This window comes from Vidua chalybeata, chromosome 1, assembly GCF_026979565.1.
Source record: "Vidua chalybeata isolate OUT-0048 chromosome 1, bVidCha1 merged haplotype, whole genome shotgun sequence".
Classification (NCBI taxonomy): Eukaryota; Metazoa; Chordata; class Aves; order Passeriformes; family Viduidae; genus Vidua; species Vidua chalybeata.
In genome coordinates, this window is record NC_071530.1 from 128976735 (window position 1) to 128993466 (window position 16732).

The window sequence follows — 16732 nt, forward strand, 5'->3', positions numbered from 1 at the left end:
TTTTGGGATATATGGCATAAAATTAACTGGGATGCTCCAAAGTCAGCAACCTTTTTTAAAATGTATTCAGGAATAATAGCAAGGTAGAGAAGAGTGCCACTAATTTTTAATCTGAACTTAAAATTCAATTATAGTGTTCTAATTTTTCCATACATTGCTTTGGTTGAATTCAGAGAATATTCCCTGTTTTATATAAAACACGGTTGCAGTGAACTGTAATTCACTGGGTTGCGTTTCTTTCCCCTTCTATTATGCTTCACATGACTGGATCGTATTTCATAACATTCACATCATAATAATTAGAAGGGAAAAATAAAAGTACAATTTGAACTTTCAGCTAATTGAGGAGGCAACAGATACATTTTTACACTGCAAAACTAGTTCTTGGTTTTTTTATGCCACTGTTAAGAGACTGTTTTGACTTGCCTTTTGCAATTTCCATAGTCTACTAATGGTTTATAACAAAACATCAGCTGTGAAAGATGTTTGCAGTTTTAGCAATGCCAGTAGAACAGAAGAAGAAAACACAGGCAAAGATTATTTCCTGACTTAAGCCACAGAGATAGTCGTGTTTGCCTGTGTGGCTCAGCGTCACCGACTCTCACATGCAGAACCTTGACTCCTCTTGTTCTTCAGAGGGATGCAGTAATCGTCATTCATTTCCACTGCTTTGATGGTTACATAGCAAACGCCTGAGAAACCCACGGAGACACTGGCACACAAAGAGCAGTGTCTAATAAGACAGCTATCTGCATAGAAGATCAGCCACAATTTAGAACGTGTTGTGATAGATGTGGAAAGGGAATAACAGATCTATATTAGCATGTTGGAAACTGAGATTGTTTTCACAATTTAATTCCTTGGGGACTATGGCTCATCACCTTCTCTTGTAAAGAATCCCACATTCTTGGGCAACTTGCCATGAGCTAGACTTAAACTAAAATATGGATTAATAAGAGGTAATATTTATTATTTATGAACCTTGCTGTAGGAGTGGTTTTCAATGCAACTTTCTAACCATTTCTTGATAAAGAAAAAGCCTGAAACCGTTGTGAGTTACAAAACTAATCCTCCCCATTTAAAATAGGAGTGGTCATCCTACAATAATTGGTCATCTTTACTGTAAAAGAAATTTACACTCAGGTCTCTGACTCTTTTGCTGCTTCTGACATCAGCTAATGGAGGATCTGGCTTCTCCTGTGTTTCTTTGCCAAACCAAAGGGACAGGCAGCACGCTGTGCTGCATGCATCCCAAGCTGCCTTCAAGTCCCTAAAGTTTTAATAACTACACAACCATTTAACAAAACATGTAAAGGAGCTTGTCACTGCTCCTTTTACTGGCTACTGAAAATACTTGAAAAGTAATTTCAAATAATATGAAAGCAATGTGGGCCATCCTCAGCTTTCAAGCTTTTATAAAAGATGGTTTTAAGAAAACAAAGTGTGGCTCCATTGAATTTTTGTTTATTTCTGCTTCAGAGATACTACAAGATTAAAAGACATCTTTGTTTTTGTGGTACCCTTCACTATTTTTTCACCCCCTCTGGCTTCCCCTCTATTAATTCACCTTTGAAAACTACACACTCAGAAAAACACTTTGTTCCTCTCTTCTTTTACTCCTAAGCAGTGGCTGATAATAATTAAAACACATAATAAATTGCTTATTATAACCTCCCACTGTTAATAGCATTTGGTGAGATTAAAACCAGTCCTAAATGTCCATTCAAGCTCTGACTGCAATTTAAATCCCAATTCACTGTTCTTGATGTATACATAGCATTTTCTACACCAGTTCAAAAAAAAAAAAAGAAGAAATTACATTAATAAAATAAAAAATTACTATTAATTACTTTAGAAATACTAATAAAAATAAGAACAGGATCTGTATATACAGATTGCGCTTTGTACATTATTGGTGCAATGCAAATGATTCATAATAATAAGTCATAAAATGTAAATCAGTGCACACCCAAAAGACATGCATATCTGCATGTGTACCAACTTTCTTAGCAGTGATATTTGACAGCATGTCTGCACTCTCCCAGCAGGTTGCCCAAATATTAACAGTGGGAACATGAAAGAAATAATCAATGAAATGACTGGTTTTGTAGCTGAAATATAGTTAGTCAGCTGAGAGAAAAGCAAGTAAAACTCCAGGACAGAAAAGAACCACTACAGAGCGTAAAGCTACTGAACCAAGTCTTTGGCATCTGTATATATGCACAATTTCCTCATCTGTAATTGCAAATAGATATCTACCTTAAACAAAACTTTGTTTTTGTTTGTTTTGTTGGATGTAATGCAGGTTGATCATCTGAACTCATAAATAAGATTCATTTTTAACGTGATTCAAAGATGGTATGAAAACTTACTGATATCATTGAAGGATAACTGGTCTTCTCCCAGTTAACTCCACAGCTGGTAAAAACTAATGGATAGTAAAATATTTACAAGTTACAAGAGAGCAAATATAGCCTTTTATCTACCTCAGGTAAAATTCAAGCAGTACATCAGATAATCTGGAAACATCAAGTTATCCCAAAGAAATGGTAGCACTACATTTAAAGTGGGAAACCATCTGCATGTAGGTACTCTGGAAATTGTTGCTGCTGGTTATAATAATTGGCTTTTTTTTGTTATTGTACTCCTGAAGTACAGTAACTAAGGTCTGTCTACACAGCAGTGGAAGCAACCTGCAACCAAAATTGCTAAAATAATGTAGATTAATTATTTAACCATACTGTAGCCAAGAAAAAGAATTTTAAAATCTTTACTACTATTACCACCTTAAGAAAAACTTCTACAAACAAAATACATTCATGTTCTTTTGGTAAGCCTTACAGTAGTCTTCCATTCCTCTGGAAAGTCTCTTTCAAAGAATGGACTATTATTTCCAAGGAAAGAGTCCCCTGCCCATGGTGCTTCTTGCAGAATCTATCTCTGCTTTATCTGGGGATTTATTTATTTTTCTGTTAATAAAAGGAGTGCAATACTACTTTACTTAATTTAACCTTGAAAGCAGAAGAGGTGATTTAAATTTAATTAAATTTAGGAAAATTAATCAAAAACACAGGATCCATAACTCCAGTCAGAACAGATATTAAAAATAATTTCAACATTCTACACAAGGTCAAGAAACACTGTACTACATCCCAAGATTCAAACAATATAGGAACTACAACTTTTACTCAGACATATATCAGGCTGTTTCATAGCTTCATATAAGACTAGGAACAAAACACACATTGTTACTTCCGATTAGTACCCTCTGCGCTGTTGTTTTTTTAGCTATACAGTACCTACAAACTGCATTAAATTAGCTCTGCATTTTTTTAACAGAAGTAATAAACAGGTAGTAGTTCATATGAATTTTGAACATGTCCTCATGAATATTTCAAAATCCTAAGGCAATATGTTCTGAAAAACTAATTTCATCAACAATCCAGATTAGTCCCACTAAATCAGGAACATAACTCAGACACAAAAGCCACACAGAAGGCCATCTCCACCCCCTTTGCAATGGGTGAAGAGAGAAATGTAATGGTTAGGAATCCAAATCACTGCTGGCAATCTTGCTTTCTTGTTATCTTCCTAAATCTCCCCAGAGTGCCTAAAATTTGGTGGGATTATTTACACCCAAATATTTGCATTTTCTCATCTAGTGAAGAGTCTACATAATTTTGCTAAACATGGAATGTTTTCAAACATCTGAAGAGTTGAAAAGATTATCCTTAAATGTACTCACAGCTAGGAAAAGAATGAATATTTCAAGGGTGGCATAACCTGAATAAGTTTTTTTTTAAAAGGACTTCATATTTATGTAAAATTGCTTTCTTAAGCAAAAGTAGGCTATTAAAAATGTTAAAAGGTTCCTTCCATTCCCAGAAGAGTACAGTTTGTCTCTGCTTCTGCAGGATGAAAATGTAGTAGGCCAAAACACACTTATAAAAGGACTACTAACACAGAAGAGATTTATTTTGCATCTGGTGTTATTCTTGCTATAAAAAAATAGGAAATTTTGCAGAAGAATATTCCTAACTGTAGTGATTCTATACACCTTACATTTTATTTTCATGATTAGGTTGTTATAGCTTCAGAACAAGATTCCCTACTTACTTCAGAGAAAAGTAGAGCTATAGCATGTGTGAAACATATATTGAATTTAATATGAAGACAGATCTTCATCTGAACAAATTTAAAATTCCAAACGTCCATAGAGGAACTTTTTTCCCTCATTTTTATTAATCTATGATGGCACTGATGTGTCAAGAAAATATCCTTAAAGAAGTTCATGAAGGAAAAAAGCACACACGTGGTTCATTTCTGCCTTGCCAGACAGTTGAAGAATTACATTCTTCAACAGTAACTGAATCTGGCTAAACATTTCTGCGGAGAGAGGGAAGGACATGGGACTATGGAAAAAATCAGAGCTAAAAAGGGTAGAAGAACTGACACCCAGACCACTCCATTGCCCAGAGGCAGATCTGCCGAGGATGGATACAGTTTTCATGGGAGCACATAGCGACGCTGTACAGACACCTCTGTGGCACGAGGTGTAGGGAGGATGTCACCACCACCACACAAAACAGAGTGAAGCACAGCTCTCTGCCTGAAGAGTCCAAAGTTCATAGAGTCAAGAGCAACAATGAGAAACAATTATTTGCTCTGTCTCAGTAACTGACGTGTCAGCAGCGGACACTTCTGCAGTTCAGTTAAATCCCAGCAATTTCACTCCCTCTTTGATCCCTGGCACATACCCTTTCAGCACTCATTTTCTTTGATAAAGTAGGGACTAACTTTAATTATAAAGCTAGAGGTCAAAGACCTTAACTTTCAAAATCAGCTAAATTTGCCTAAGCACTTCACTTCCAGTAAGTTACAAAGTTGCCATTTTAAAGGCAATGGAGTCCTGTATGGTTTTACCAAAGTCTTACTCCAAAATCTCAGTGACTTTTTTGCCCTCCTAGGTGTTACAGCAAGGGAAGAGTGACTTCTTTCCATTCTGTAAATGAGAAAATAAGCCCTCTATTCTCCCTTCTTTAGTTCTGGGAACTGACAAAAGTTCTCTTTTTCCTAAACACTACTTCTTTCCTGGGCCTGTCACAAGCCACGGCCTTGCTATAAGCCTGAATGCTTCAATTACACACACTTGTTAATTTCTCATTTGTACGTTTTTAAGCTTAGGCTCATTTTTGATGGAAGTGAAATTCTGATTTTTTCCTCCAGTGAGAAGAAGTATTTAGGGATTATCCTTCCCTTTAGTATATCCATCTTAAACTACAGTTCTCAGCCATCCAGAGAACAGTGTTTCACAAAGTTTTCAATATTGCAAAATGGGATAATGACCTTTATTGAAAATAAAACTTTTAACTTCTAAAGTTATTCACACATACCAAAAAAAAATGGGAACAGGTAGCAATTTCATATTTATCATGCTTTTATTTCTATGGTGCCTTTCTTTTCACTTGTCTTACCTTAAGAAGTCTAAAACCAAAAGATTTCACAGTAAATTATTTAAAAGCTGAAATAGTTTTTTAAAGTAATGTTTCAAAACAAGACAGTTTGAAACTGCTGTAATTTTTCCTTTCTTCTCATGCTCTCACACTGTTTATAAAAAACCCAAACTTTTTAAAGTATATGAGGCTAAGTCTCCACTTAATTTTTCTCCATTAATTCTAACATTGATATCTACTTTCCTTGAATATGCCTATCATTCAAGCAGAAACCTAACTCTCATCAAATAAAATTATGTTAATAATTGAAAACTGGAAGAGAAAACAGTCACAAATACATCATGCAGGCACAGAGCTGAGAGACAGACAAATCAAATGTGCCCTTCTGTAACGTATTTCACTGTAGTATCACACAATGTCCCATCCCATGACTTCAAGTCATAGTAATTGCCAAAACTGGTCACCATGTTTGTAGCCTAATGATTGCTCCCCTTCTTACCCTGAGTAAGCTTGCAAAAGCTGAAAGCACTCTACAAATGACAGTAGCAAATAATACTTCAGTCTACATAAACCTAATCATAACACTTCAGCAAAACAAAATTATTAGTTCCATTACTAAACCTGGTGTACAAAAGGAGTTACAGGATAATCATGGAGGCCCAAAGGCCTGCCACTATAACGCCTCAGCCGTGGAGAGGTCAAAGCAGGCAAGGAGAAACACCCCTCTAAGATTAGGGTCAGAAGTGTCTCCCTCCCATAGGCCTTTGCAGGCACGTGTTAACGTCTTAAGTTCTATTGGTTTGTACCGGTGGGTTGTATTGGTGTGTTCTACCCCAGTTCGGCCCTCATTGACCATATCTGTATATTCCCTAGAATGGGTCCCAGTTTGCTGCAGTGTTCCACCCCTGTTATCCATTGGTTCCCCTGGTTGGCTGCCCCACCTCTGCACCACTTTCTCCTGTTCCCATTAATCTTTGACCCTCACATCTACCCCTTTTTCTCCATATAAAACCCTGTGCCCTCAGTCCAAGTTTGTCTTTGTCCCTGGACCCCCTTCAAAGCAATAAGCAGCTTTTGGATCTCCAAAGAAAGACCCATCCTTTGCCTCTTTCGTCAGCCATCATAGTAAGTATCCTCTGAGCCCCGAAAGCGCTGGTCAGAAGGACCCCAGAAGAACTCATTGAAGCCCACTGCTTCAGGTAATCTCTCCATCCAGCATTCAGAACAAATGTACATTTTTTTCCTTTCTCTGAAGCTACTGCAGCTTAATAAGCATTAAAAAGGCTGGTCTATGAATGAAGAAACATAGTTTTATGCCATTATTTATTTTGTTTCACATGCTGTATTAAGCATTCAGGAAAGCAACTCAGCTTTAAAAAAAAAATCATTTAGTCTAGTCACCAGGCAAAAGAAACATGAAGTATAAGGAGTTTTAATTTGGTGGGTTTTGTATTTATGTTTTCCTCCATTATTCAACAGCTGATTAAAGACAGAGGAATCACAGAATCGGTCAGGATAGAAGAGACCACAGTGGGTCATCTGGTCCAACATCCCTGATCAAGGAGGGTCTTCCTGCAACACATGGCATAGGACTGCATCCACATGCAGATCTTCCCCATGAAGATCAGAACATAAAGCTGGCATGCATTTCATCAGCCTTAACAAAATACATCTTTTTTTGTACTTTCTTTCTTTAAAATTGAGACGAAAACCAGTAGATAACCAGTAGCTAACTTAAGTGTTAGCAGAAAAAATGTGAAGTTCAGCCCTACAACACTTAATAATAAGCTTAATAGTCAGTCCTAGTGAACACAGACCCATAGATGTTAACAGTAGCATTTTCAAAATGCCCTACTTGGTTTTGAAGGATTAAGCCATAACTGGGTGAGAAGTTTAATATGGCATAAATAACTTCAGCTCAGTAGTTTCTAAAGTTGTTCAAAACAATAGGCCAAGCACACTCTCTGCAGATTTTATCTAAATTGCTCAAGACTTGCCTCTCCTGAAAACTACCTAGAGATCCCATTAAAGACAATGATTTTTAAGAATAAAGTAATAGCTTACATGATACCATCTCTTTGGGAGCTTTATGTTGTATGTGGGCAAAAAGGAGAGTGTAAGATCATTGATGTCTATCTACAATCTGAACCTTGAACAAAGTTTGAATTAAATTAATGGATCAAAATCAGGCTAAAACCTTTATATGCACCAAATGAAAAAATAAACTTGATAATCATCAGAAAATCTGGTAAACTGTTTCCTTGCCTCATTTTAAGGCAGAAAAAATTGTAGAATGCAGCTGGGAAGAAGGGCCGCAAAATGAAAAAATCATCAACCAGCAGAAAACTATCAGTTGAAATAGAACATCATGTGAAAAGCTGAAGATTTTTGATGAAACCATTTGTGCAAATGCCTGCTTGGGCTCTTTTCACAGTTCTTCCCACTAATGGGAACAAGGTGGGAGAAGACTACATCCCCATCTCTTCCCTCTGTTCCTGAACAGCGTGCAGGTGTGTGTCATAAGGAAGAGATTTTGTTTCAGGGTTCACTGTCCAGAAGAATGCCAAAAGACAAAATGACACTGAGACAAAAACATTAAAAAAAAAGTATTCCTTTTTTGTTTTGAGTCATTCCGTATGAGTGAAATTTTATTTACCATAAAAATAGTAGTGAAATACAAAATTGAACACTTTTTTATGGGTGGCTGCTTTAGAAGATGGCACATTTTTTTAAGATCCTGAATTCTAATGTGTTAAAGGTTGGCCTTTTCTGGCCTAAGATACCTCTGATTAGAGATTCCTATACCATAATCCAGTTACAAACAGAATAGTTGTAAGACTGCTAAAAGACATAGTTTGCAAAGCAGTTAGTGAGCATTTCTTATGGAACCTAGCCAGAGATATAATGGCAGATGACAATCCACTCCATTTGCTCAAATTTCCTGAGTGCATCTCTCTAAGCACTAGAGGTGTCCTTGGGTGACAAACCAGGAAAGGGGTTTGCACATGCCCTTGGCTAGAGTCGAAGCAGAATGTGTGCTTCTGCCATAAAGTTTTATTAGGAGAAGGTGATTGCACTGCCTGAAATCTAACCTTGTAGATGACACACAACAATTAAAACCTTATAGAGCATATAGTAAAATGAGTTCAGATTGGTTTTCTTAAGGACACACCAACATCACAAGAAACTGGAGGTCTGTTCTCTTCCTGCTGCAATTGCCCAGTCCGGCCACTACTGTATCAACAGCTGTACAGCTCTGTAACAAAGTTTAAAAGTTTAAGCAGAGCTGGGTCAACTCTGAAAATGACGCTAAGTTGCTTCCTCTGTTACCTTTCAGAAGATTTTATCCCATGCACTCAGCTTTACAGCTGTTCCAGTTGTTTCCACCTGATCTATATATTTATTTTAATAAGGTGAGTAAATAAAAATGTGTAATGGTATAGTACAAGGGAAACACCCTTCCAGCTCTTCACTATTTCCAGCAATGTGCATAAATGTGAAGGCTCAAAACCAGAAAAGAGACAAGTTTGGTAACAGAGTCATCACCCTGGGCTTTTACCTACACACATTATTCCCTCCCCTTCAAAGTCCCCTCAAGGTAAAGTATATATTCTATAGTGCCCTTCTATGGTCAGGATACAGAATTGAACCAAGCCTATACAATATACATTACTTGTGTGCAATAAATGACAGAATACAAATGCTTTGAATTCCTTACTCTGCATATATGGCTATGTTATAGTACAGCATCCACATTTACATCATAATTTCCATGGGTCTATATAAACATGCACAAAGATAAACAGGCACTCTTCCCATGCAGAATTGGAAAAATTCACCCAGAAGCTTTGCTCTGTAAATTATTTCAGATGTACTTTAATGAAGCCATAAAAGATATTAGCAAGTGCGCTGGGAACTTTAGCTTTAAATTATTATGATCTGTTACTCCAACAGAAGTTATTAGTATTATTTAACCCCACTGGTGTACTTAAAATGAAAATGGTTTCAAGCTTTTTTCAATAGGTTTTGTCTCTATTTTTTTCCAGAAACCCTTCCTGTTTAGCCTGCTGGTCTCTAGCTTTGTATACACAGAAAAATACCAAAATAACCCAGGCTTTCAAATGAACCTATCTTTCAGAATAAAAAGTAAGCATCAATCCAGCAATGCTTTATTAACCTTTTTACTCCAAATTACAGGAAGATTCACTCACAAATTAAATAGCATGTCAAAAAATTCCAAGGAAAGCAACATCCACCCTTGTTTTTACCATTTCATGATTTCAGAATAAAAAAAAAAAAAAAAGTAAACTATTAGTTGCTGCAATTCTTAGCAGCTCTGTTAAAATAATACTCAAATTTATTGAAAAAAACATATTCTTGAAAGCTTTTAATGCTGCATATATATACAACAAAACAGAAACAATGCTTTGCATGTCTTCTGCAGAGAGAACAAATGACAAATTCAAACAGATTCAGCACAGCCTTGCCTAAGACACTAAACAGTATGTATGCAGGAGGGCATCTGCAGCAACCAGGTGGGAGAGAGAGCTAACAGAGGTGCCTGAGTTAAGGCAGATGCGTGGTCAGAAACACCACAGCAAGCATGGACCCAAACTCAAACCCATCTCTCAAGGGCAGTTCTACAAACAGAACTAAGTCTGTTCAGGACCTTCATCATGCCTTCAAATTTTTCAGGACATGTTTTCCATCGAAATAAAACTAGATGCAACATTCCTGCCCTGGTCGTATTATTCAAACCATGCTTCTACCTCTCCTAGACAGCACCAGCCCTTCTTGACACTGCCCTGCACTTGAATTGCCTTTGTCTACAGGACCTTCTTCACAAACCTTTTAAGTTTTCCCTTAGCCACACCTCTAGAAGATAAAAATTTTTCATTCTGCACACACATCCAGTGTTCCTTCTTCCTTCGCACATGCACACAAACTACATTCTAACAGACACACGTTACCATGATCTCAGCCGTGCTTTAAACTTCATCCTTTCTTCATCAGTCCAGCAATTACTGAACTATTCATCCTTTGCCACGATGCCTGTATGTTTACACACAACCGACCAAAATGACAAGCATGTCACACCTGATGCAAATGCTGGGACAAGTCCCCACAGGCTCTCAACCATCACCAGTGGCCTCCCAGCCATTACGCCTGAGTGCTGGCAGCTCAGCAGCTCTTTATCCATTTTATTGCTACTGTACAGTTCTAATTTTAAAATTAATTTTAGTTGAGTAACAGTAAATCAAGGACCTAACCAAATTTAAATGTTAGCTATATAAATAGTGTGCTTTCAGTTTGACAGCCAAGACACAAAAACAAAACAAGTAATCCACTGCTTCAGGTTAACAATTTCCTTTTGGCAAGAGTGTAAGTAATACAAAACTAGTCTAGCCGTAAAGTAAGTGATGCAGTCTTAATTGGAGGCAGTGTAACCAGCTCCTCACACAATGAGAGCAACACACTGCCCACTGAACAATTTCCTTAGCATACACATTACATGAAAGAAAGATCTATGGTTTTTAATATAAGCTTTTAGGCACATTTAAAATCAGCCAAAAGTCAGAGTTTAAGCAGAGATGGTGATATGGTAAAGCTAAGCTTGGAATTATCCTCCACACTCACTTGATACAGTTACAAACTGAAAATATAGGTAATTTAAAAAAAAAAGTTTTGAACCTATTTAACTTAAAACTACAGAGGAGTCTCATCAACAAGCTCTGGGTGTCTGAGAGGCTTTAAGATGTTGCTGACCCAGGTGCTTAATCTCTTGCCACTGTTTAGGAGGCTGTAAGAAAGGACAACAAAAGGGGGGATGTTCTGTGCCCAGCACCCAGGATCTGATTCCCATCAGCACACAGCACCCTAAAAGGAATGTGAGCTCAGGTGAGGGAAGTGAACTGCGGTGCAGGTATTGCCAGCTCCTCCATACAGAATGCAATCTGAGGGGTGGGGAAAAGCAACCAGCTGGCACCATCTTAAACTAGAGCATTTAAGGCTTCTAGAGTACATCTGTCAGAGCCATTTGTGAATAAATTTCAGCATAAGAGTTTGTAGAATTGAGAACTTCGTATGTAAAGATTACAATGAAAACAAAATAGATAAAAGCACAAAAAGCTACACAGGCTGATTGATAATGTAAATGTGAGAGGGAATTATCATGGGTAAACTTAACCTTTTCTTCATTTACATCACACAGCACAGCCAGGGAGAAGACAATTGAGACTTCGAAACCTACTACATTTTCAACCCAATCTGTTTCCCCAATATAAAAAACATTTCATGACATGACAAGGTTATTATTTTGTTTCACTACTTATTTTATTTCAATAGAAATACATGAGAATTAGTTTAGCTTTCTGGCTAGAGGCAAACAACTACAGACAATGCAACCCCATTTTTGTTGTCTTACCTAAAACTAGAAATAACAGCATTAATAAGTGACAACAAATTTGTGTAGAAAATGGTGTGCTTCAGCTTGTCCTCTGGATTTTAACTTTCCAACTATTATTCCCAACACTAACCTACTTCCATGATTTGTTCTTTTCCCCTCTCACACTTGTCCTTTCTGCTGTGACTTCTCCACCATAAGTTTCTGCTGTCAGAACAGTCTTTCCTGATTTATTTATTTTACCAGCTCAACGTCTAGCCCTGGAATTCTACTGCACCCTTCCTTTCGTATCTCCAATCCTTCTTTATAAACCCCTCTGGGTTTACATTGGCTAATTCATCAGCCTTTCCTCCCAATTCTGCCTTTTTTGATTGTAAAATATACTGAGTGAAGGATGATGACAAGAACCATCACAACACATGAATGAACAATATTTTGATGATGTATATATTATATTTAAAAATGCAAAAAATCTCAGGACACAATAAATTGTATTGTGCAAAGCTCCACTATATCACTGTAGTGTGTGTTAGGAAGGCAGAATCAAACTTAAAAATCACTAATGATGATTTTTGCCCTGTGGCTAAAAAAACACAAAACGAATGAGAAACAAAGGAATAAGCACTGTCCCTGTCAGGAATGCCTCAAGTATTTACTCAACTCACTGATTACAGGGGTATCTGTGCGCAGCTAGTGATATAAAAGCACCTGGGATTCCGTGACATTTTCCCATGACCTTCAAACATAATTCTAAAGAATAAAAATGTATCAGGAATCATAGGCTGATGCAGATAATTCTGCAACATTAAAGCTGTATTAATGCAAGTTCTATTTGAAAACATATGTTCAAGAACTTGTTATTCTTTCACAGCCATACCAGTGATCATCTATGTCATTACATGCAACAACAGCTCCTTCCTCTACAGCAAACACCACATTTTTTCTGGAACTATCTTTCCTTCATATTTTTCTTTTCAAAAGGACAAAAAAATTGTTACCTGCTTATTTTGTGTGTCAAAAAATACTTCCAAGAGTAAACCTGATCATTAAAGAGCTATAAGAGACACTGTTTCTTCATCTCCTCTACCAACCATGCCACAAGGTTTATGTTATACATAATACTGCAGTGATATAAAGGATCATCAGGTTAGTTAACTAAAAGCAGTTTCACTGTGCCTATGATTGATCAACTATGGGACTATTAAAACATTAAAAATGTTAATCCTTGTAATAATCTCCTGAAAAAATTTTATATTCATTTAAACCATGGATCATTTTAATATTTAATCATTGCAGACTTCACTTGGAATGAGGATAGCCATTCACTGAAAAGCAGTTCATTTTTTATTTTGAAAAACGATCAGCTAGTATTTATTCTGCAAATCTCTTCACATATTTTCCTCAAGCAAAGTAAACCTGCAAGTAAATGAAAAAATCCACAACAGTAGAAAAACTTAAGGCAGAGTTTGGGTCAGAAAACATTGACTTTCACACTCCTGTTTCCCAGGAGTAACTGCATTACAAGAGTACTACTGTATGAGAGTCAGAGGACTGCGGGAGACTTCTGCAAATGGAAATGACTGCCTTCTTTGTCTACATCTTACAATCATCTATGTTGCATTCTCTTCACATATCTCATAACGTGTAAACATAGTAATTCACTTTTTCTTCACAAGTACTTAACGGAGTGACTCAGCTCCCCACAATGATATTAAACCAGTTTCGGCTTTTTAACAGGCAACCCAATTTTGTAACATTAGCCCAACTCCTACCCTCCTATAATTCACAGCTTGCCTTGCTTAATGCAATATTAATGAAATATCCCAAAGAAAAAACCCAAGAACTTCCTAGTCATGATAAAAATCTCACAGAAACTCTAAAATTCTAACTACGATTAACAGTAACTAGTCTTCATGGTATCAATTAATTTTGAAAACTATTTAAAATAATCTAACCAAAACTAATTCATGGTCTAGAGAAACAAGTTTCACAGAAAAATGCAAGGACAGTATGTTCACTGCACTGCAAAAATATAATCCAAAGATATAATCTATCCCTTGTCTTGTTTCCTGCATAGGGTCTATTAAAACTGGATGTTCTCTGGAGCTACTGCCATAAAGTACACTGAGCTTCAAATGCCTTTTAGAGTGGGCTGTGGGAATTTGGCTGAAATATTTGAATTAAATAAATCCTAAAGATACCCTGAGCGGTACCAGAGGTTAATATATTAGCTTACATGACTAAATTCATTCTGTATTTTTGACCAATAGTGAGGTAGAAGATTTTCACACTGGCACACAAACCGGCTTCTTGATCTGAAGAGGCTGCAGAGTCTAACAGCAAGAACTACAAAATCCAGAACAGGTGGAAGTGAGTGTAGCATCTTTCAGTGCATATAAATTTACTCTCCATAGTTCAAATTCATGGAAAAAAAAAACCACAACTAACCAAGCAAAAAACAATAATAAAGGTACTGCCTTACTCCTGATTTTATGAAGAAAGTATGTATCTCCTTGCATATTACCTTCCACTAAAGTATGTTCTTAAGGATTGACATATGGAAAAATCCTGGTCATTCGATGTGATGCAGTAACAAACTCTGGAACTCAGTTGCTTGTATCTGAAATAGAAGGCATAGTCCTGTTTATGTGACTTTATAAAAAGCCACATATGTGTCATTGTATAAAACTCAGTGTAAGATTTAAAGCTAAATACATAAGGAAATTTACCACTGTTGAAAGGCATCTCTGCTTTAGTAATCTGAAGTAATCTTTCAAAACCTAGATGTCTAAAGAGCTCCCACATATGCACTGAGGAAGTATTTTCTGTATTGTTTTTGTAGGTACAAAATACTATTTTAAGCACAATAAGAAGTCAGTTGAAGAACATTGCAGTAATCTCTTCTTGACTACATAAATTAAATTCAAAGAATTCCCAAGATTGCTGATGGACCTTTTGAGATCATCTACTTATGCTCACCTATTCCTGCTCAGGAACCAGGTTCAGCTAGAAGACTGAAGTGGATGAAGTAGACTTACACCTTTCCAACTTTCACAGTGACAGAAATGAAGTCCTAGAGGATAAACTGTATTAATGCATGATGAAAGACAATCATGTCAACAAAAAAGTGGCCAAATTTCCTTTAGGTGAGCAGAAGAGTTATTTTCTGAACAATGGTCTGTCCCCAGCCCATTCTGCACCAAAAAGTGAAGTGATTCAGCCAAGGATCATATGCCAAACCACAGTACTTGAGAAACGGTTCAATTTTCCCTGCGCTTGTAGAATTTAGTGTATCTCTTAAACATAACTTTATACAGTTTTCCAGTATAGAAATGTATCTTTAATAGCAAGTACCCTTCCATTCTGATTAGCTCTTTGGGAATGAGCCTGGGCCCCAACAGGAAGGAACTCAAAACCTATGACATGCAATTGAATTACTGAGTGTGAAGGTGTGTGCTGCATATACAGCCCAATTACAACAAAAGCTCTTTCAGAGGGGGTTTCTGATACTACTGTGATCTGTCCTTGTAACTGTGTGGGCTGGTGGAAGGTGGAGCAGCTTGAGAGCCACACGAACAGTATGGCAGAGAATCCCCTGCCAACACTTCACACTTAGAAGTTTTTGCAGCTCACATATTCTCGCACATTTCTGCCCAGGATTTTCTGAGCACAGGCATGACCAGAGCACCCTGCAGAAAACACAAGTCCAATGTACCCGGAACACATCACGCCTATAAGGCAAACATAGCCAGCTCAACACTCCGGGCTGGATCAGATTTAGTGCACACCCACAGCCGGCCGAACACATCCAGCAGCACTACACGGCCTGGTCTCACTGCACGTGGGGGGTCAGTACACACAGAGCAGCGGATTGTCCAGCTCCAGACACCTTAAAACCTCACACAAGACAAGAGTTCCACACACACACCCAGCCCACACCACACGGGCCGGCAGCATCTAAGCAGTCGTGCCAACGCAGGAAAACCGTGTACACGAAAGAAAACCCATGGAGGCATCGCAGGCTTCGGCCAGTTCGGCCCCACTGACGTGCCCGGGCCAGGCCTCAAACACGGCCCTGCCGAGGACACCTCGGTGAGGGGTTTGTTTCCCTCCAATTTGGCTGCCTAGTCAGGGTCGTACTTCTTTGAGCACGGAAAAGCAGCCCTGGCAGTCGAGGGGTCTCGGTACGGTGAAACGGAACGCCAAACGCCACCGCAGGACAGCGCAGCGCACCAGGCATCCCCGGCCGCGCCCAAAATGGCGGCCGCACCGCCGACCCTCTCCCACCCCAGCCCCTCCAGCCCGCGCTCCGGGGGCGGAGCCGCCCGGATTGACAGCGCGCTCCGGCCAATGGCGGGGCCGCGCGCTTCCCGCCGGCCACTGGCAGGGCAGGCCCGCGGCTGCCGGCGGGCCGGCCGCGCGCGCCGCCCGCGCGAGTCCTCGCTGCCCGCGGGCCAATGGCGGCGCCCCCGCGGCGCGGGAGGGGCCGGGGCCGGGGCAGCGCCCGCTCGGGCCCGGCGGCCGCGGCCGCTCGCCCGCCCCGGGACGCGGCGCGGTACCTCGGGCCGAGCGGCAGAGCTCCGCCTCCTCCCTCCTCCCTCGCCGGGGCGACTTCCTGTGCTAGCGGGGCTCCCGCCACCTCCTGCCCGAGCGTCTCCGCCTCCCGGTCCCGCCCGCTGTGCCCCGGCCCCACGGCGCTTGCGGTGGCCCGGTGGGTCCCGGTCGCCTGTGGCACTCGAGTGTGTTGCTGGGTTTTCCAGGGAAGGCGCTATGTTGCTCCAGACTTGTAGCCCGAAAAGCAATTAGCCACTTTCACGCTGTAGTCACAGAATGGTTTGGGTTGGAAGGGATCATAAAAATCACCCAGTTCCAGCGC

At 39.1% G+C, this 16732-nt stretch overlaps 1 protein-coding gene across 6 annotated transcripts in view; it reads right to left on the bottom strand.

The window, feature by feature from the left end:
• TRIQK (triple QxxK/R motif containing) overlaps nt 1-16444 on the bottom strand; it is a 59365-nt gene extending 42921 nt beyond the window's left edge. Inside the window, exons 1-5 of one of the 6 annotated variants that reach the window (XR_008433889.1) lie at nt 15997-16114; nt 14836-14929; nt 14381-14476; nt 14093-14202; nt 13178-13272 (exon numbers count right to left, since the gene is read on the bottom strand). The gene's annotated coding sequence lies outside the window, so the exon portion shown is untranslated. Of the gene's footprint in view, nt 1-13177; nt 14203-14380; nt 14477-14835; nt 14942-15996; nt 16115-16415 lie in introns of those variants that run through there. The other 5 variants (XR_008433891.1, XR_008433888.1, XM_053958697.1 and 2 more) reach the window with 5 other exon arrangements.
• Nucleotides 16445-16732: the final 288 nt, after the last annotated feature.